The sequence below is a fragment of the Pongo abelii genome, chromosome 11 (genome assembly GCF_028885655.2).
Source record: "Pongo abelii isolate AG06213 chromosome 11, NHGRI_mPonAbe1-v2.0_pri, whole genome shotgun sequence".
Taxonomy (NCBI): Eukaryota; Metazoa; Chordata; class Mammalia; order Primates; family Hominidae; genus Pongo; species Pongo abelii.
In genome coordinates this window covers 63,157,798-63,180,499 of record NC_071996.2, presented here as the reverse complement: position 1 = coordinate 63,180,499, position 22,702 = coordinate 63,157,798, and positions in this window count along the sequence as shown.

Sequence of the window (22,702 nt, the reverse complement as noted above, 5' to 3'; positions counted from 1 at the left end):
GGAGCAATGGAGCAGCTACTGTGGGAAATAGTATGGCAATTTCTCAAAAAATCAAAAACATAATTCGTGTATGATCCAGCAACTCCACTTCTGGGTATATATTCAAAAGAATTAAAAGCAAGGTCTTGAACAAACATGTGCTCACCTGTGCTCACTGCAACATTATTCACAATAGTCAAGAGGTGGAAGCAACCCACATGTTCACTGACAGATGAATAGGTAAACAAAGTGTGGTATATCCATACAATGGAATATTACTCAGCTTTTAAAAAGAAGGAAATTCTGACACATACTACAATGTGAATGAACCTTGAGGACATTATGCTAAGAAAAATAGGCCAGTCACAGAAGGGCAAATACTGCATGATTTCACTTATATGAGGTACTAGAATACTAAAATTCATAGATAGAAAGTCGAATTGTGGCTATCAGGGGCTGGGGAAGGGAATAATGGTGAGTTATTGTTTAATGAGCAGAGTCTCCATTTGGGATAATGAAACATTTCTGGAGACAGATGGTGGAGCTACTGCCACTGAACTATACATTTTTAAATGGCTAAAATGATAGATTTTACGTTAGGTGTATTTGACCACAATAAAAAAAATTTAAAAAGAGAAAGAAACCATAGATAAGGTTGGCGGCATCTTGGAAAAGAAAAGATTTGAGCTTTACTTTTCAGAATGTGGTTCCACTCCCCACTGGGTGAAGATACCTCACAGAGGTTCTTCTCTAACACAGATTTCCACAGTAGAGAGGATATAGGGAAAATGAAGGCAAAAAGAAGCTACGCTTTCAAAGGGCCTCATTGGGTGCTGTATTTGAATTCTCTCCACAACATTCATAGCTGTCTGTTCCCTTTCTAGTTTATCTATTTGTGAGTTTGTTATCTGGCCCTCCCCACAAGACTATAATCTTCTTGTAATCTTCCTTCACTGATCTATGTTTAAAAGAGTGCTGGCTTCATGAATATTTGTTGGATGAATACATATCTTGAAAATGAATCTTAGTGCTTACAGGCAAGTATTTCTGTAAGATGAATTCTTGGAGATAGAAAAGCTGCATCAAAGGGCATATGCAGTGTAGGTATTAGGATTGTCAGTATTTCCAGATGGTTCAAGGCACTTGAAGTAGTCAGTATGCATTAAGTGGGCACCACATCTGGAGAGCTCAGTGTGCCTGGGTTCATCCATGCATCCCCAGATGGTTCTAATGTGCAACCAAGATGAAGAACCACTCTTCTAGGCCATCTTCTATGTTGTTCTCATTATAAAATACATGAAGATTCAACTGGATGTGGTTTTCATATAATTGCTCCAGCCAATTCGTCTACAATTATTTATAGTGATTCATAAAGCCCAGTTTTCTATTTATAGATTTCGACACTGGCATATAAGAAATAGAGAATGATTGTTTGCAGGAGTCATGTGGTTATCTAACATTTAATTACTCAGTCTTCCTGAAGTAAAGTTCGTGATTGGTGCAGCGTATGATGTTAAACACATGTCGCCGATTTTGGCATTTGATTTCTTACATAGGTATGTTTATATAAGAAATGTGCATGCAACTGAGATGGTCACAGGGACGGGCTTTGGCAAATTCTGCTTATGTGGTCCACAAATTCCATGTGGTTATGGACAATGGAATTCTTTTGCAAGAGCCCTATCTTTGTAAGAGGAGTAAAATTTTTAAATGCCTTAGAAATGAAATATGTGAATAAAGAATCAAAATGTGTTGGTGTTTTATTGATGTTTAAAGATGTGCAAGAATGATGTGTGTTATCCCAGGAGAGTTAGTGAAGAAAAAAATGGGCCAGATATAAAATGACAAATAGACACAGGAAGTAAGGAGCCAAGAAAAAATTCTTAAAAATTGGGGTTTCCACACATACTGGGGCCTGTTGGGGGGTAGGGGGCACAGGGAGGGAGAGCATTAGGACAAATAGCTAATGCATGCAGGGGCCTAAAACCTAAATGATGGGTTGATAGGTGCAGCAAACCACCATGGCACACATATACCTATGTAAGAAACCTGCACATCCTGCACATGCATCCTGGAACTTAAAACAAAATAAAATACAAAATTATTTTAAAAGATTTTAAAAACCAAACCTGCATGTTCTGTACATGTATCCCAGAACTTAAAATTTTTAAAATAAAAAAATAAAAATAAAAGCTACTCAGGAGGCTGAGGCAGGGGAATTGCAGTGAGCCAAGGTTGCAGCGAGCCGAGATCATGCCACTGCACTCCAGCCTGGGTGAGAGGGAGACTTTGTCTCAAAAAATAATAAAATTAAATTTCAAAAAATTGGGTTTCCTGAAAAAGAAACTATAACTAATGAATAATGACAATTGTAAAACTATAAGAAAATGTTTCTGAGAGAAAGTGATATGTTCACACACACACAAAAAAATCAAAACTAAACTTATAACTAAATAAATCCTGGAAAAAAATATCTACATGACAAAAAGAAGAAACATAATTTCCAAGAATGCAAAACAAGAGCAAATTATCAGACTAGCCACATAACTGTTCAACAACCAGGATACGATTGTACTGTGAACTTAGAACTCTCAGATGTGTCATTCATGTGGGTACGCAATAGATAGTTGCACATGAGGGCTCAGAAAGTATTTCATGCAGGAATTCTTTCCTTTTCTCTTTTTGTTTCTTTCCTTTCCTTTTCTTTCATTTCTTTTTCTTTCTTTCTTTCTCTTTCTCTCCCTTTTTCTTGCCTTTTTTGTGTGTGTTTGTTTGAGACAGGGTATCACTCTGTCACCCAGGCTGGCGTGTAGTGGGCAATCACAGCTCACTACAACCTTCACCTCCCAAGCTCAAGAGATCCTCCCACCTCAGCTTCCTGAGTAGCTGGGAATACAGGTATGCACCACCATGCCTGGCTAAGTTTTGCATTTTTTGTAGAGATGAGGGTTTTGCCATGTTGCCCAGGCTGATCTCAAACTCCTGGGCTCAAGTGATGCACCCACCCTGGCCTTTCAAAGTGCTAGGATTACAGGTGTGAGCCACCACACCCGGGTGCCTCTTCTTTTTCAAGAAAAAGTAATTACTTGAAGATGTTCTCCAGCTGACAAAGAAATTAATGAGATTAAAAATTCCAGCTTTTAACCTATAAAATGAGCAATGATCAAAAAGTTTGATGGCACACAGTGTTGGCAAGCACGTGATGGGACACAGATACTCATTTCTTACTCAGAGTATAATTTGGTGCCATGTCTTTTAAAAGCAATTGAAAATATTTAACAACATTTGAAATGAGTATATCCTCTAGTGTCTAGCAAACTACAAACTTCATGGAACAGATACAGGAGGAGGCAAAGGATTGTCATGGCAACATTCCAGAGACAGCTGAGGACACCAATATTTGTACAAAGGGTAGAAGGGTAGTACTCAGGGAGTAAAATATTTGGTAGGGTGTAGAGAAAATGGGAATTTCTTAACAACCACTTGGATGCTGAAAATCCAACTAAGGAGAGGCAAAAGCTAAAGCTTATTGGGACAGATCAGAAAATAGTCATGGGCTTGGCGAGTAATGAGAAACCAAGATTAAATGCCACCTCTCCTTAGCAGAGGCCTAGAATGAGAGAGAGGACATGAAGAAAATTGTGTTTAATTGGTGATATTCTTTCATATGGGCATCAGAGATGGAGGAGGAGACCCCTGACTATGAAGAAGAGCACATATTGGACATTAAAGCTGTCTAATGTCCTGCCCTGCCAGTTTTATTTAATCATTGTGATCTCATCTCTCTTAACTGGTTCAGGATCCACTGAGAACTGGGATTGGTTAAAGAATGGACATGTTACCAGTGAGAAGTGAGGGGAGGTTTGCTGAGGGCCTCTGGGAAAAATGACCTCTTAAGAGAAATCCCTGGAAGACATCCTTTCTCCCTGCTCTGGGTGCTGTTTTTGTATGCATGGGAAGCCAGGAAAATTCTGTAGCCATTTTCTGGCCACTTGAAGAGTAACGGCAATAAAAGAGGGAGACAGGATCAAGCCAAACTTAAAGCCTACCCTACTCTAGGACTTTAAGTCAGTGAATGATTTCCCTCTCCTACTTATAAGGTAGTGTGAGTTAGGCTTTCTTTCACAACAGTAAGGCCTCTTAAGTGATAACAGAGGATACTGTGAGAGAGGCAAGCCAGCCCTTCAAGACAACTTGGCCATGCCTAGCCCTTACACCATAGAATGGGGGTGAGTTCAAGCAATCCATCCTCACTCCCCTAAGGCCTTCTGGAAACTATTTCTGATTAAAAGGCAGGGGACTTCACCTGACACTGTGTAGCCTAGGTAAAAAGAGACTGAGATGGAGTGGAAGAGACTTGATATAAAGAATTACCATTCAAGTTTCATGTAAAATGGGTTCCAAAATGAGTTCCAAGCTGTGTGCACTGGCTCACGCCTGTAATCCTAGCACTTTGGAAGGCTGAAGCAGGAGGATCACTTGAGCCCATGAATTTGAGACCAGCCTGGGCAACACAGTGAGAATATGTCTCAAAAAATAAAGTAAAACACTATACGTATATGGGTAGGCAGGGTGGGCCTTGTTTATATTCTGCTAGTACCTTCTGGGTTCAAGTATGTATTACTGCTGCATTTATCATCCCCAGTGTCTTTTTTCTGCATCTTCTTTTTGTTTCTGAGCACTGCCCAATCCCTTCTCTCCCCAAAGACTGTGTATAGCAGAATCTACTGCAGATGTGAGGCTACAGAGGATGTTACAGGGGAGCAAAGCACAGCCAACAACTTAACACTGATCATAGACACCCATCTCCTCACAAAGTCCCCCTTATTTCTGGCTTTCTCTTCTACCTGGGCTTCAATTTATTGCTATACTGCTGATTCTCCTTGATCTTTTAACCTTGTTTTCCCAAACTCATTTACTCCCTTTAAAAAAATCTTATTTCTTATGAGGAATATTTTAACTGTTTCATCAACTCATCCAGCCTATTCCAGCTATACCCATAAAGACTTAACTATCTTTAAAATAACATATTTGGCTGTGCTTACTGGCTCACATCTGTAATCCCAACACTTTGGGAGGCCAAAGAGGGAGGATCGCTTGAGGCCAGGAGTTCAAGATCAGCCTGGGAAATATAGGGAGATCCCATCTCTACCAAAAAAAAAATTTAAGGGAGGAGCCAAGATGGCTGAATAGGAACAGCTCCGGTCTACAGCTCCCAGCGTGAGCGACGCAGAAGACGGGTGATTTCTGCATTTCCATCTGAGGTACCGTGTTCATCTCACCAGGGAGTGCCAGACAGTGGGCGCAGGTCAGTGGGTGAGTGCACCGTGCGCCAGCCGAAGCAGGGGCGAGGCATTGCCTCACTCGGGAAGCGCAAGGGGTCAGGGAGTTCCCTTTCCAGGGGTGACAGACGGCACCTGGAAAATCGGGCCACTCCCACCCGAATACTGTGCTTTTCCGACGGGCTTAGGAAACGGTGCCCCAGGAGATTATAGCCCGCACCTGGCTCAGAGGGTCCTAAGCCCACGGAGTCTCACGGATTGCTAGCACAGCAGTCTGAGATCAAACAGCAAGTTGGCAGCGAGGCTGGGGGAGGGGCGCCCGCCATTGCCCAGGCTTGCTTAGGTAAACAGAGCAGCCAGGAAGCTCGAACTGGGTGGAGCCCACCACAGCTCAAGGAGGCCTGCCTGCCTCTGTAGGCTCCACCTCTGGGGACAGGGCACAGACAAACAAAAAGACAGCAGTAACCTCTGCAGACTTAAATGTCCCTGTCTGACAGCTTTGAGGAGAGCAGTGGTTCTCCCAGCACGCAGCTGGAGATCTGAGAATGGGCAGACTGCCTCCTCAAGTGGGTCCCTGACCCCAGACCCCCGAGCAGCCTAACTGGGAGGCACCCTCCAGCAGGGGCAGACTGACACCTCACATGGCCGGCCAGGTACTCCAACAGACCTGCAGCTGAGGGTCCTGTCTGTTAGAAGGAAAACTAACAGAAAGGACATCCACACCAAAAACCCATCTGTACATCACCATCATCAAAGACCAAAAGTAGATAAAACCACAAAGATGGGAGAAAAACAGCAGAAAAACTGGAAACTCTAAAAAGCAGAGTATCTCTCCTCCTCCAAAGGAACGCAGTTCCTCACCAGCAACGGAACAAAGCTGGACGGAGAATGACTTTCACGAGCTGAGAGAAGAAGGCTTCAGACGATCAAATTACTCCGAGCTACAGGAGGATATTCAAACCAAAGGCAAAGAAGTTGAAAACTTTGAAAAAAATTTAGAAGAATGTATAACTAGAATAACCAATACAGAGAAGTGCTTAAAGGAGCTGATGGAGCTGAAAACCAAGGCTCGAGAACTACGTGAAGAATGCAGAAGCCTCAGGAGCCGATGCGATCAAATGGAAGAAAGGGTGTCAGCCCTGGAAGATGAAATGAATGAAATGAAGCGAGAAGGGAAGTTTAGAGAAAAAAGAATAAAAACAAACGAGCAAAGCCTCCAAGAAATGTGGGACTATGTGAAAAGACCAAATCTACGTCTGATTGGTGTACCTGACAGTGACGGGGAGAATGGAAACAAGTTGGAAAACACTCTGCAGGATATTATCCAGGAGAACTTCCCCAATCTAGCAAGGCAGGCCAACATTCAGATTCAGGAAATACAGAGAATGCCACAAAGATACTCCTCGAGAAGAGCAACTCCAAGGCACATAATTGTCAGATTCACCAAAGTTGAAATGAAGGAAAAAATGTTAAGGGCAGCCAGAGAGAAAGGTCGGGTTACCATCAAAGGGAAGCCCATCAGACTAACAGCGGATCTCTCGGCAGACACCCTACAAGCCAGAAGAGAGTGGGGGCCAATATTCAACATTCTTAAAGAAAAGAATTTTCAACCCAGAATTTCATATCCAGCCAAACTAAGCTTCATAAGTGAAGGAGAAATAAAATACTTTACAGACAAACAAATGCTGAGAGATTTTGTCACCACCAGGCCTGCCCTAAAAGAGCTCCTGAAGGAAGCGCTAAACATGGAAAGGCACAACCGGTACCAGCCACTGCAAAATCATGCCAAAATGTAAAGACCATTGAGACTAGGAAGAGACTGCATCAACTAACGAGCAAAATAACCAGCTAACATCATAATGACAGGATCAAATTCACACATAACAATATTAACTTTAAATGTAAATGGACTAAATGCTCCAATTAAAAGACACAGACTGGCAAATTGGATAAAGACTCAAGACCCATCAGTGTGCTGTATTCAGGAGACCCATCTCACGTGCAGAGACACACATAGGCTCAAAATAAAAGGACGGAGGAAGATCAACCAAGCAAATGGAAAACAAAAAAAGGCAGGGGTTGCAATCCTAGTCTCTGATAAAACAGACTTTAAACCAACAAAGATCAAAAGAGACAAAGAAGGCCATTACATAATGGTAAAGGGATTAATTCAACAAGAAGAGCTAACTATCCTAAATATATATGCACCCAATACAGGAGCACCCAGATTCATAAAGCAAGTCGTGAGTGACCTACAAAGAGACTTAGACTCCCACACATTAATAATGGGAGACTTTAACACCCCACTGTCAACATTAGACAGATCAACGAGACAGAAAGTCAATAAGGATACCCAGGAATTGAACTCAGCTCTGCACCAAGCGGACCTAATAGACATCTACAGAACTCTCCACCCCAAATCAACAGAATATACATTTTTTTCAGCACCACACCACACCTATTCCAAAATTGACCACATACTTGGAAGTAAAGCTCTCCTCAATAAATGTAAAAGAACAGAAATTATAACAATCTCTCAGATCACAGTGCAATTAAGCTTAACAATCTCACTCAAAACCACTCAACTACATGGAAACTGAACAACCTGCTCCTGAATGACTACTGGGTACATAACAAAATGAAGGCAGAAATAAAGATGTTCTTTGAAACCAACGAGAACAAAGACACAACATACCAGAATCTCTGGGACACATTCAAAGCAGTGTGTAGAGGGAAATTTATAGCACTAAATGCCCACAAGAGAAAGCAGGAAAGATCCAAAATTGACACCCTAACATCACAATTAAAAGAACTAGAAAAGCAAGAGCAAACACATTCAAAAGCTAGCAGAAGGCAAGAAATAACTAAAATCAGAGCAGAACTGAAGGAAATAGAGACACAAAAAGCCCTTCAAAAAATTAATGAATCCAGGAGCTGGTTTTTTGAAAGGATCAACAAAATTGATAGACCGCTAGCAAGATTAATAAAGAAAAAAAGAGAGAAGAATCAAATAGATGCAATAAAAAATGATAAAGGGGATATCACCACCGACCCCACAGAAATACAAACTACCATCAGAGAATATTACAAACACCTCTACGCAAATAAACTAGAAAATCTAGAAGAAATGGATACATTCCTCAACACATACACCCTCCCAAGACTAAACCAGGAAGAAGTTGAATCTCTGAATAGACCAATAACAGGAGCTGAAATTGTGGCAATAATCAATAGCTTACCAACCAAAAAAAGTCCAGGACCAGATGGGTTCACAGCCGAATTCTATCAGAGGTACAAGGAGGAGCTGGTACCATTCCTTCTGAAACTATTCCAATCAATAGAAAAAGAGGGAATCCTCCCTAACTCATTTTATGAGGCCAGCATCATCCTGATACCAAAGCCTGGCAGAGACACAACAAAAAAAGAGAATTTTAGACCAATATCCTTGATCAACATTGATGCAAAAATCTTCAATAAAATACTGGCAAACAGAATCCAGCAGCACATCAAAAAGCTTATCCACCATGATCAAGTGGGCTTCATCCCTGGGATGCAAGGCTGGTTCAATATACGCAAATCAATAAATGTAATCCAGCATATAAACAGAACCAAAGACAAAAACCACATGATTACCTCAATAGATGCAGAAAAGGCCTTTGACAAAATTCAACAACCCTTCATGCTAAAAACTCTCAATAAATTAGGTATTGATGGGACGTATCTCAAAATAATAAGAGCTATCTATGACAAACCCACAGCCAATATCATACTGAATGGGCAAAAACTGGACGCATTCCCTTTGAAATCTGGCACAAGACAGGGATGCCCTCTCTCACCACTTCTGTTCAACATAGTGTTGGAAGTTCTGGCCAGGGCAATTAGGCAGGAGAAGGAAATAAAGGGTATTCAATTAGGAAAAGAGGAAGTCAAATTGTCCCTGTTTGCAGATGACATGATTGTATATCTAGAAAACCCCATCGTCTCAGCCCAAAATCTCCTTAAGCTGATAAGCAACTTCAGCAAAGTCTCAGGATACAAAATCAATATACAAAAATCACAAGCATTCTTATACATCAATAACAGACAAACAGAGAGCCAAATCATGAGTGAACTCCCATTCACAATTGCTTCAAAGAGAATAAAATACCTAGGAATCCAACTTACAAGGGATGTGAAGCACCTCTTCAAGGAGAACTACAAACCACTGCTCAAGGAAATAAAAGAGGATACAAACAAATGGAAGAACATTCCATGCTCATGGGTAGGAAGAATCAATATCGTGAAAATGGCCATCCTTCCCAAGGTAATTTACAGATTCAATGCCATCCCCATCAAGCTACCAATGACTTTCTTCACAGAATTGGAAAAAACTACTTTAAAGTTCATATGGAACCAAAAAAGAGCCTGCATCACCAAGTCAATCCTAAGCCAAAAGAACAAAGCTGGAGGCATCACACTACCTGACTTCAAACTATACTACAAGGCTACAGTAACCAAAACAGCATGGTACTGGTACCAAAACAGAGATATAGATCAATGGAACAGAACAGAGCCGTCAGAAATAATGCCACATATCTACAACTATTTGATCTTTGACAAACCTGAGAAAAACAAGAAATGGGGAAAGGATTCCCTATTTAATAAATGGTGCTGGGAAAACTGGCTAGCCATATGTAGAAAACTGAAACTGGATCCCTTCCTTACACCTTATACAAAAATTAATTCAAGATGGATTAAAGACTTAAATGTTAGACCTAAAACCATAAAAACCCTAGAAGAAAACCTAGGCATTACCATTCAGGACATAGGCATGGGCAAGGACTTCATGTCTAAAACACCAAAAGCAATGGCAACAAAAGCCAAAATTGACAAATGGGATCTAATTAAACTAAAGAGCTTCTGCACAGCAAAGAAACTACCATCAGAGTGAACAGGCAACCTACAAAATGGGAGAAAATTTTCACAACCTACTCATCTGACAAAGGGCTAATATCCAGAATGTACAATGAACTCCAACAAATTTACAAGAAAAAAACAAACAACCCCATCAAAAAGTGGGCGAAGGACATGAACAGACACTTCTCAAAAGAAGACATTTATGCAGCCAAAAAACACATGAAAAAATGCTCACCATCACTGGCCATTAGAGAAATGCAAATCAAAACCACAACGAGATACCATCTCACACCAGTTAGAATGGCAATCATTAAAAAGTCAGGAAACAACAGGTGCTGGAGAGGATGTGGAGAAATAGGAACACTTTTACACTGTTGGTGGGACTGTAAACTAGTTCAACCCTTGTGGAAGTCAGTGTGGCAATTCCTCAGGGATCTAGAACTAGAAATTCCATTCGACCCAGCCATCCCATTACTGGGTATATACCCAAAGGACCATAAATCATGCTGCTATAGAGACACATGCACACGTATGTTTATTGCGGCATTATTCACAATAGCGAAGACTTGGAACCAACCCAAATGTCCGACAATGATAGACTGGATTAAGAAAATGTGGCACATATACACCATGGAATACTATGCAGCCATAAAAAATGATGAGTTCATGTCCTTTGTAGGGACATGGATGAAATTGGAAATCATCATTCTCAGTAAACTATCGCAAGAACAAAAAACCAAACACCGCATATTCTCACTCATAGGTGGGAACTGAACAATGAGAACACATGGACACAGGAAGGGGAACATCACACTTTGGGGACTGTTGTGGGTTGGGGGGAGGGGGGAGGGATAGCATTGGGAGATATACCTAATGCTAGATGACGAGTTAGTGGGTGCAGTGCACCAGCATGGCACATGTATACATATGTAACTTACCTGCACATTGCGCACATGTACCATAAAACCTAAAGTATAATAATAATAATAATCAAAAAAATAAAAAAATTAAAAAAAAATTTAAAAATTAACCAGGCATGGTGGCACACACCTGTAGTCCCAGCTACGTGGGAAGATGGCTTAAGCCCAGGAGTTTGAGGTTATGATGAGCTATGATGGCGCCACTGCATTTGAGCCAGTGTGACAGAGTGAGACCCTGTCTCAAAAAAAAAAAAACATATTTTTTCTTTTTACACATTTACAAGAATAGTAACCAAACAATGAAAACAGTCTAACTGCTCATCTAAGCAGTTGTAGTCCATTTATATAGTGGAATACCAAGCAACAATTAATATCATGTTGTAATCTTCCATTTCAATGTGGCCAACTGAAAACATCTCAGAGTAAGAACAGTAAAGAAGTACAAAAAGATAAGTGTAATGGTCCCTTGCACCTGTCCTCCTAACCCCTGTTGGATTAAGAAAGACAAGACCAACCCTTTTTCTGGGGAATTACCTTCTTCCTTCCTGTGTTGGCCAGGGCTGTTGGAACAGTGTGAGCTTTCTCAGTGATTTTTTGCAATATTGTTCCCTCCCTTGAGGCTGAGAGGAGATAACCACTAACCTAGGAATTCACAACAAATTTTTATTACTTTAAGCTGAAAAAAAAATAAGTGGGTAACAGTATTGTGAAGGAGAGGAGGTAACCAGGGCTTTTGATAAATCTCTGGAAGAGAGAATGTAGAATGGATACTGAAAAGGCTGCAAGAGGGGTAGGAGCCATTTTCTCAGCAACAAAGTAAAAGAGAGGCTCTAAGCTTGGAGGGAGCTGGACTAAAAAGAGGGACAGAAATCAAGATGATTTAGTCAGGGATTATTTACACAGCAATTGTACTACTTGGCCCCTTCCCAACCCCATCCCACCCTCTCTAAGATGGCCACAATGTTTGCCTCCACAATAAAACCAAAGAACCATATCTAAAGAAACTGACCAGTATGCCACAAGCACTTCAGAGCAAAGCTGTCCTTATTGGTATAAAACAGGATAGAGTTGGTCTGTTTGCCTGCTTGCTTTCAGATCTTACTCCCTTAAGTAAAGCTTTTTAATGCCCATATTCACACTCAGCTTTCAATGAATGGGAGAAACTTGTTGGTTCAACAAGACTAGACACTTGTGAGGAAACTCAAACATGCTCCCTGTTAAATAGCTTGTCTTTTTGTCCATTGTTCATAAATATAATGAGAAATAAAACAATGACCTCAAAAGAAACAGTGATAATTGAGGGAATAAAAAATAACTTTCAACTTTAAAAATATTAGAGAACAAGTTGCCTATAGAAAACAAGAACACACTGCTAAGAAGAATATGCAATCAAAGAATACCAAAGAGTTCATGGAAATTTTAAAATGTCATTGTCATTGAAAATACAAGAAATTCAATAAACTTTGAGGAAGAAAAATTAAAGAAATCCTCTAAAAGATAAAAAATAGAGCTAGGAAGAAAAGTTAAGACATAGATGATCATGTCCCTGTTAGTTAGATCTCATCTAACAGGAGTTCCTAAATGATAAAACAAAGAATATAACAGAGGGAGAAAAGGTAATAAAAGGGAATTTTCTAAAACTAAGAATAATGTTTTTGAATTGAAAATTCTTACTAAATAAATAAATCTGGTAGAGTGTTTCTAAAGATGGTTACAGTATCTCTTATCCCACATGACTGTTGCAATGAGATTTTGTCACTCTTTTCATCAAACTATACTTCCCCTACCCTTAAACTTGCATTTCTCCCGAGACTTGCTTTTACCAACAGAATGTGGCAGCAGTGGCACTGGGTAGCTCCTGAGACTAGGCGGGATAAGCCATTGTACCTTCTGCTTAGCCTTCTTTGGGGAAGCCAGCTGTCATGCTGCAAGAAAGCTCAGGTTAGAAAGTCAAATAAAGAACACCATCTGGAGAAAGCGGCCATGTGGAAGAGCACCAAGGCAACAAAGATATGAATGAAGCTTTCCTGGTCCTTCCAGCCCACCCCAGCAGTCAGCTGAACATAGCTAAGTGAGTGATCCCAGTTAATCCCAATGTAGCAAAGCAATTGCTCAGCCAAGTTCAGCACTATTTCCTGGCCAATAGAATAATAAGAAATAGTAACTTCCTATTGTTTTAAAGCATTAACTTTTTGGGTGGCATGATATAATGCTGTTAATATTTTTTTAAGGCCCTTACTTGAACATATCCAGCATTTTTTCAGAACTCTGATGATAAAGATAAGATTCTACAAGGTTCCAGAAAGAAAGAATAGTTATGTATAAAAGATTGAGAATCAGAATGGCATCAGACTTTTTATAAGGGGCATTAGATACTATATTTCAGTTGAGCAATGCCTTTATACTACTGAGAAAAAAAAGCTATTTTGAATATATAATTCTATACCTGGGCAAAACATCAACCAGATATGAGTGCAGAAAAGATATAGTTTTGGGCATGAAAATAATCAGAAAGTTTATCACAGCCCACAGACTATCTCTGAAAATACTTCAGGATATAATACAGCAAATTGAAAAGGTAATTTCAAAAAGATATGAAATCCAAGAAACAATGATACAAACCCAAAGATGCAATAAAATCTCAAGTGGACAGCAGTCAGCAAGTCTATACAACAACAGCTAAAACTTATAATAGTCACAGCCTCCAACAAGAATATCTTCAAGGGGAAAAATATTCATAATATATGATTAAATATCTAAATTACCTTTGTAAAAAATATATAATCATGCTCTAATAAAAGAGATGAAGAGAATGAAAATTAAACTATCCCTTTCCCTCTTTCTTCTCCTAATTTGTTTTAGTAATATTTTCTTTGGATGACACAGACTTAATGACATAAAAATACATGTCATATTTTCCAGAGACAAATATTATTTTATATTTTGAACTCTCATATGGTTTGAAATTTTGTTTGTTGTACATGTTACTTTTATAACTTTTTTTATATATTGTTATCAAATATTTGTAAATATTGCTGTAGAAAAAGTTTTTTGTTATATGGGAAATACTTTTTTAATTTTAAAAAAGGATATGTATGGAAATAAAAGGTATCTTTTGTTTAGGAAATTATTAATGATATTTTTCTTTTGTGGTCTTTCAGATTTTCTATACTGAAAACTGAGAATTATTTAAAGAGAAAACTTACAGCTCTTAAAAATAATCAGAAAGTAAAAATTCATCAGGCAGGTCATGTCAGAAAAATTGAAATGTTTTGTAATGGCCCATGCCTTCCATGCTTAACTTCTCAAAGCTCATATTATACCTTTGAATATTAGAGGTTGACAGATCCATTTTTACATCCATTTTAGTTCTAGCTTTTAGTGTCTTAAAACCTGTGTAGGTAATGTATACTTGGAGCTCTTGACATACAATGTCCAGAAGCTTCTACCCTGTTTAAAGTCTGAATATAAAAAAAGCTGAAACTAACATACTTTTTGTTCTCTATGTAATTAATACTTTTAATTATATAAAGAAGAGATTTTTGTCGTGATGTAATTTTCTTATTTCTTTGTTGTTTATTTTTGTAAAGAAAGATATATGCTAGTATTTAAGCCTTAAAATTTTGCCAGCGACAAGAGCCAACAGAGATAATGATATAAAGGTAATTGATTGGAGAATAGTTTAGTTACCTCTTAACATCACCCATCTGGACATGGAGGTTGTATAAATCCTGTAGGAACTAAAATGATCTTTAGTTGAGGTACAGGAAATAAACCAATGCAAAAATTTTTAAGTCAAAGTGGTTTGAAGGAGAACATGAAACAGGATAGAAGACAAAGGAGGTGCATGGTGGGCTATTCAGTTCTGTCATATTGGTTTTGGAGACCAGTTGGGACTGGACCCAAAGCATCTGGTAAGGTGCTTGAATTAAAAATGAACCAAAATCCAGGGGAAAATAATGTTTTTCACAAGATAAAAACAGTTTTGAATCACTCTTTCCAAATATCCTTTCCAAGTAACACCAATTCTAATAAAAGTTGTTTGTTCCTGCCTGGTTGGAGGTCAATAGGGCAAATCATTTGCTGGCTACCTTGAAATAAAAACAGCTCCTCTATTATAAAGCTTGGTTTTTAAAGCCTGGAACTAAAAATCTAGGTATAAGCAGCACCAAAATGCAGGCTCAGACTCCGACTCTGATTCTGGAGAACTGACTCTGGAGGGCAGATAGAGAAAGGCTGTGAAATCATTGTCAGGGTCCAATGCCCTCATTCCTGGTGGATGGTGCCATTGCAAAAGGAAGACCTTTACTCAAGCCCTGGCAGCTTTTGCTCTTACCAAGATGGGGCTTACCAAGATGAACAAAAAGGGCCCAGAAAGATCTGGAAAATAAATCGAAAAAGAAAAGGGGAAAATGAAAGAAGGGAAAGAGAAAAGACAGAAAGGAAAAGGGAAGAGGAATGAAAGGGCAAGAAAATAAATGCACCTGGCATGTAAAGTAGGCCCAGGGCAAGCTCAGGATGGGAGCATGGGAGCAGCACTATGCCCTCTCTCCCACCTTCCCTCAAGTACTGCATTCTTACCCGGGCAAGAGGCTCCCTGCTCTGGATTCTGAATATTCCAGAGCCCTGAACTGCTCCTCCCCCAGCTGTGCTCCAGACTAAAGGAGACAGGGCCAAGTGGATGTGGTCGTCGTCCTCACTTCTAGATCTCATTCTGTGTACTTTAGACCCTGTAACTGCCTACACAAATGGCTCCCGGAAGCTATGCAGGCACCCATGGTCTACACGGGCCTCTTCCCTGCACCATCTCCCAGAAGGTGGTCTGCACCTCTAATGTTTGTATTTCTAGGCCTGAGGGGTGGCCCAAGAACAGTCACTTCTAGTACGGCATTGTCTTACAGCTGGAATTTGGATAAGGAGTGGATTGTTCACATGTGTGTAAATAAAGCCCTTCAATGTTGGATGGATCTGGGGAGGGGAAGAGAAAGGGAGACAGGAGGCAGCAGTCAGGAGCAGCCTCTCCCATCACATTTGGCATAGAACTTCTATAATTCCAAAACTCTAAATTGAAATCTGACCTCCCAGGTTGTTTTAAGGAATATTTGTCAAGGTAAAAGGAATAGAAATGACTTCACTTATGTTGCTAATTTGATTTGAAACTATTAAATATTTAAATATACGATATGTGGTTCTCCAGCAGCACTCTTGCTCCAGGCCTGCAAAGCTCATAAAATAAGGGCAGGGCAGACAGACTTTATGTGTATCTATATGAAAGAGAATTTTTAAAAAAAGAAAACATCATTAGTACTTCTATGTAACATGGTACAGTTAAGTAGATCTACAGTATACCTTGAAACATAAAATAAATGTGACTATTTTAAGTGTTGGAGAAAGATGCTTTCACATATAGTTACCTGATTTAGTAAGTTACTAAGTGTGGCAGATTGTGGTTTCCAAAAATGGCCACAACAATTCTTTTCATCCCGTATGTTCTTCCAGAGCCTTCTATATCTCCTTTCTTGAACCCAAGTCAGCTTTTGTGGTTTCCTCAGTTAATGGTTCACAGCAAAAGCATCACCATGTGATTTTTGAACGTAAGTTATAAAAGACAATACAACTTCCTCCTAGCTCCCTTTCAGGTCACTTGCTTTTCGAATCCAGTCACCATGCTATGAGGAAGCCAAGAACTTACATGGAGAGACAAGGCGTAGGCATTCCTGCCCACATTTTTAGCTGAAGTCTTAGCCAACAGCACCTACCATACATGTGGGTAAACAAGGCTTCCCAATATCCTGGCCTCCACACATCCACCCTGGTTTATATCACATGGAACAGAGATGTACAGTCCCCTCCAACCCTGCACAAATCACTGGATCATGAGTTAAATAACTGATGGTTGTTTTAAGCCACTAAGTTTTGGATGCCATTTATCTACTATTCAGCAATAGATAAATTGAATCTTAAGTGTAAATAATTTTATTTAAAAAAGTGTTATGTAACACATGCCTCATGTTTTTAAAATGAACTTCAAAAAGGGATAGGCAACTTAAGCAAAAACTGAATTATGGCTTTTTCTACATGTACAGGAGGCATAATTCTATTTAATAATTTCAATGTTTGAATGTAGTTAAAATTAATTAAGTCTGGGCACAGTGGCTCATGCCTGTAACCTCAACACTTTGGGAGGCTGAGGTGGGCATATCACTTGAGGTCAGGAGTTCAAAACCAGCCTGGCCAACAAGGTGAAACCCCATCTCTACTAAAAATATAACAGATTATCCGAGCATGGCAGTGTGTGCCTGTAATCCCAGTTACTCAGGAGGTTGGGGCAGGAGAATTGCTGAACCCAGGAGGCAGAGGTTGAGGTGAACCAGGATCATGCCACTGCACTCCAGCCTGGGCAACAGAGCAAGACTCCATCTCAAAAAAAAACAATTTAAGTACTACCTCACAACCATTAAGATGACTACTATTAAGAAAAACAGGAAATAATAAGTGTCAACCAGAATGTGAAGGAATTGATACCCTTGTGCATTGTTGGTGGACAAGGTTTAGCTGCTGTGGAAAACAGTATGGTGGTTGCTCAAAAACTAAAAGATAGAATTACCATATGATCTAGCAATCCCACTTCTGGGTATATACCCAAAAGAATTGAAAGCAGAGTCTCAAACAGATATCCATGTTCATAGCAGCATTTGCAATAGACAAAAGTTGAAAGCAACCCAAGTGTCCATCGACAGATGAATGAATAAGCAAAATCGGAACATACACACAATGGAATATTATTCAGTCTTAAAAAGGAAGGAAATGCTGTCACATGCTACAACACAGGTAAACCCTGAGGACATTATGCTAAATGAAATAAACTGGTCACAAAAAGGCAAATGCTATATGATTTCATTTATATTAAGTATCTAGAGTACTCAACTCATCATGATAGGAAGTAGAATAACGGTTGCCAGGAGCTGAGGGCAGGGGGAATAAGGAGTAGTTGTTTAATGGACATAGAGTTTCACAGTTTTACAAGATGAAAAGAGTTCTGTAGATTGGTGGCACAGCACTTTGCGTACTAACACTACTAAACAACTGTATGCTTAAAATGGTAAATTTTATGTTGTATATATTTTACCACAACTAAATGATTTTTTAACTAATCAAGATGTTTTTTGATCTCAATGATTCCAGAGTTCACCCTACTCTTAGTCACTCTCTCATCATATAGGCATAGCTAATATTTATTATCCAATAAAATCACCAGATTTTCTTCTAGATTTGCAAAAGCAAAATGGCTCATGAAATTTAACAATGTTTAGGCCAACAAACAGTTTGGGAATCAGACACTTATCTCATTGGTTCATTAATAATGCATTCTATAACCAATATATGGTGGCATGTAACATCTTTTTTAAGGCTGATGATCAAGGTCTTGGTCAGTGTTTATTTCTATCAAAGTTCAAATCTTGTGATCTATTATAATTCATTCACATTTTATATTTCAAGTTTGAAATATATACAAACAATCTGACTCTCATACAGTTATATTTCTAGATGTGATTTCATTGATGTTTATGGTAGAGGATTACCATTTACAAAACTGTAAAACCTGCTTTATTTGCCCTGTGTGGCAAATAGTTCAGCTTTCTCATTTTACATTGCTGAACGAGTTGAAAATATTTTGCAATTACTTCGGTTATTAATTTCAAAAAAAAATTCTATCAGTATTTCTATGAGGGATTTGTAATTGTAATTTCAGAAGCCACATGCCCAACGGATGGACTGTTTTTTTTAAAGATACCCAAAAGCAGGGTTGAAGTTTGAAAACGAAGAGAAAAGTCATAGTTAAAAAAATAGTAAATAGTTTTTTATTAAAATGAAAAAAAATCATGTAAGAAACTATAACGAGGCCAGGCGCGGTGGCTCCTGCTTGTAATCCCAGCACTTTGGGAGGCAGGCGGATCATGAGGTCAATAGATTCAGACCATCCTGGCCAACATGGTGAAACCCCATCTGTACTAAAAATACAAAAATTAGCTGGGCATGGTGGTGCATGCCTGTAGACCCAGTTACTCAGGAGGCTGAGGCAGGAAAATCATTTAAACCAGGGAGGTGGAGGTTGCAGTAAGCCAAGATCACACCAATGCACTCCAGCCTGGCAATAGAGTGAGACTCCATCTCAAAAAAAAAAAAAAGAAGAAGAAGAAATTATAATGAGAACTAATTTTAGAGTTTAAATTGTTCCCTAATGACTTTTATTTATTTATGTTGAAAAGGAAGGCTACTCATATCAGAGATACCTTCATGATGACAGTGCTGAGTAAGTGATTTGTAGTTACTTTTGCTTTCTGTCTTAATATTTGGGTATCACACAGAGAAAAAGTAAGAAGAAAAATAAAGAAAGGAATTTCCACTCAACATTTCCCAATTTGAGATTATTTTTCTATTAGGAATAATTTCAGAATTTTGTCAAGCAATTTTCAAATAATAATACTTTTTGTGGTTTATAATACCATAATCCACGTGGTTCAGTCTCAGAGCAGTATTATGGCTAACAGTATACAGTCCTTGCAAACAAATTTAATTTCAAAATAAATGAAGCCCTTTTCTTGTATGTACTGAACACTATGATGAAGACACATGAGTTTCAGCAATTCTTAAAATCTTCTTTTTTCTCCCCTCCACCCGACACTATCATGTATAATGTCTGTTCCTGGACCTTTCTCAAATCTCCAAAAAATCTCCTCTAGCTTCAACCTACATGACTTTTTCTATTATTTTTCCACTTACTTTTCTTCTTCTAGCCCTTCATTATAGAAATTGACATTATATATAAATGGGAAATAAAATATATATTGACAACAAATCATTCTCCCTCATCCTCCTACTATTCCAATGCATCTCTCTGCCTGTTATTCTATTCTTTCTCTTCAAAGTCAGGAGAAATGGAAAGACACTTTTTGAAAGAGAAAAAACAATGACTGAACAAACCTGAAATTCTCTTTTGCAGACAGGTGGTAAGTATGAGAGAAACTAAAAATCTTCATACACCCATAATTTTTAGTTCGTTGCATTCTAATGGCTACAAAATTTACTGCCCTTTCAATGAAAGTATAAAGCTGTTCACAGAGAGTATCTAAACTTAAAATCCTGAAACCATCATTCCATTCAGACCATAATTTTTAAATAACATCAGCAGCAAGAGCTTAATAAATTGAAGGTTCTCCTCACTTCCTTTTAAGTACCTCAGAGAATTTAAAACCTAGAAGAGAGAGTTAGTTCAACTGTTTTTGCTCTACACATTTTTGCTTTGGAGAGTTGTAGTGGTTTGGGTTAAAATTTTGACCCTAAGCACTGTGATATTCCCTCCCACGATGTAAGTCCCAAGAAACATCTGGAGTCTTCTGCAATGGGTCTCTGAATTTTCATTTCCCTACGCGGTACACATACAGGTTGCACATTATGATTTAATCAGCTGTCTAGAAAAATAGGCTCTTAGAATTCTAACACACTGGAACCAGTTGTGGTGTTTTTAAAGTAACAGCAGGACCACACTTACATCCTAAGACAGCACTCAGTCAAGAGTTCTTTATATCTCTTTTACAGTTCCTCTCTTCATACAAAGTAAACTTTTCTTCCTTTGGTCAAAAGGACATAGGACGAGCTATCTAAATGAAAGCACAGTTCTCTTGTGTCTCATGAATCACTAAGTGACTTGGTTCAACATTAGGTCACTGTGGAACACAGACTGTAACAGAAACACATAAAAGCTCTGACGGGGAGGGGAGAGATGCTATTCTGGAATATCGTTGCCAGAGTAACATAAACCTTGTGTGTTTTCACAAGGAAATGAGTCACTTGTTTCTGTTGGCTAAAACTCTGTTTTCTTTAATTTCATATTTTAGCTGTCTAATATATGCTGAAAGAGCCCAGGGTTTCCAGTCTTCAGACGGAGATAACTTGCTAATTAAAAGCTCAACAGAGGGTTTTGCATGGTAATTAAACAGAACTGGATAAAAGAAACACTCAAGCAAACAGGAGCACATAGCAAATGCAAGGGTGAGAGCACTCAAACCACAATCAGTCCTCCAAGAGAGGGCCTGGGGAGGGGGAGCAATACCCATTGAGATAATTCAGAAGACAACAACAACTACAAATAACATTCACTGGACCCAATTTGCTAAGAAAAAAGTATAATATACTCAGACAAACTCAGGATATTTTGCCTGGAATTACTGAATTATTTTCACGCTTTCCTTTTTTTTTTTAAGATTTACCATTAGAAAGACTTACAGCAGGGGCTACACACACAGAAGCCGTCTGAACTTGGCTGGTGACAAACTAGTGATGCAGGCTGACTGTGGGACAACAGGGAGTGATGGGGAATATGGCATTCAGTCAAAAAGTTTAAAATGCTGTGCTTTGCATAATGTATTTAATATTTTATCTGTGAGCCAGATTCATCCTATAGGGTACTAGATCGGGACCTCTATTCTTGAGTGGCAAGAAACATATGCTTCTTCATTTTTATTTGAAGACTGACTTTCTTTTAAATATATCCACTGATAAAAATGTCAATATTCATTCAAACTTTTAAAATTGTTATTGATATAGATGTCTATATTAAGAATCCTGATACTTAATATATACATACATACACATATATGTGTGTATATATATAAGTGTGTGTGTGTGTGTGTGTGTGTGTGTGTGTGTGTGTGCGCACGTGTGTAGTTCTCCTCCAGTTTCTTTGCTTTTACGTCCGAAAATGTATGGCCATTGGTACTACTCTGGCTATATTTTTTCCTCCCTGTTCTTCTTGATACCTCTTTAAGCAAATAGTCATTACCATCTACCTCTAATGGGTTAGAGCCTCTTCTCCCACACCCCAGAAACCTATTCTCAACTGACCACTTTACTGAAACTGTTGACCTATTAATTGCCCGCCCTAGTGAACTTTCCAGCTCTGATTCCCTTAGGCCTCCCTAACTCTGTTAGTCTTTACTGGGGCCACTCCTTGTTTGTAATACTCTCCTTCATCAGTTTCCCCCTTAACCAAACTATGTTAATTCTCCTCTTTATCCTTCAGTCCTCTGTTGACTTCCATATTTAAATTATCCAAGTCTGACCTCTCTCCCTAATTACCTTCTGAACATTTTTACTGATATCCAATATTCCACTCCAACATAATATTTTAAAAATCACACTCCCCATTTTCCTCCTCTAAACCAGCGTCTCTTCCTGACTTCTTTATCTCTGTCAATGGTACAATCATTCTCTCCACAAGACAGTCTCAAACCAAGAAGCTGTCTTTGATTCTTCCCTTTCCTTTCTTTCTCCTACACACAGGATTAGTCACCAAGCCTGTTGGCTCTTGTGAAGTAATCTATTCTATATCCAAGCCTTCTTTTCTGATCTCATAGCCACACCCTTGACCAGAACCTTAGTTATTATCACTTAATGCCTAATGTATTCCAACACTTCCCTAATCAGTCTCTGCCTCCAATCTCTCAGTGCTGCAACCCATCCTGCTCACTGCAGCCAGATATGCTGTATTTTAAACTCCACTGTCATAGCTGACCCCTGCTCAAAGCTTCCAGTGGCATCCTGTGCCTGTAAGTGCAGACATGG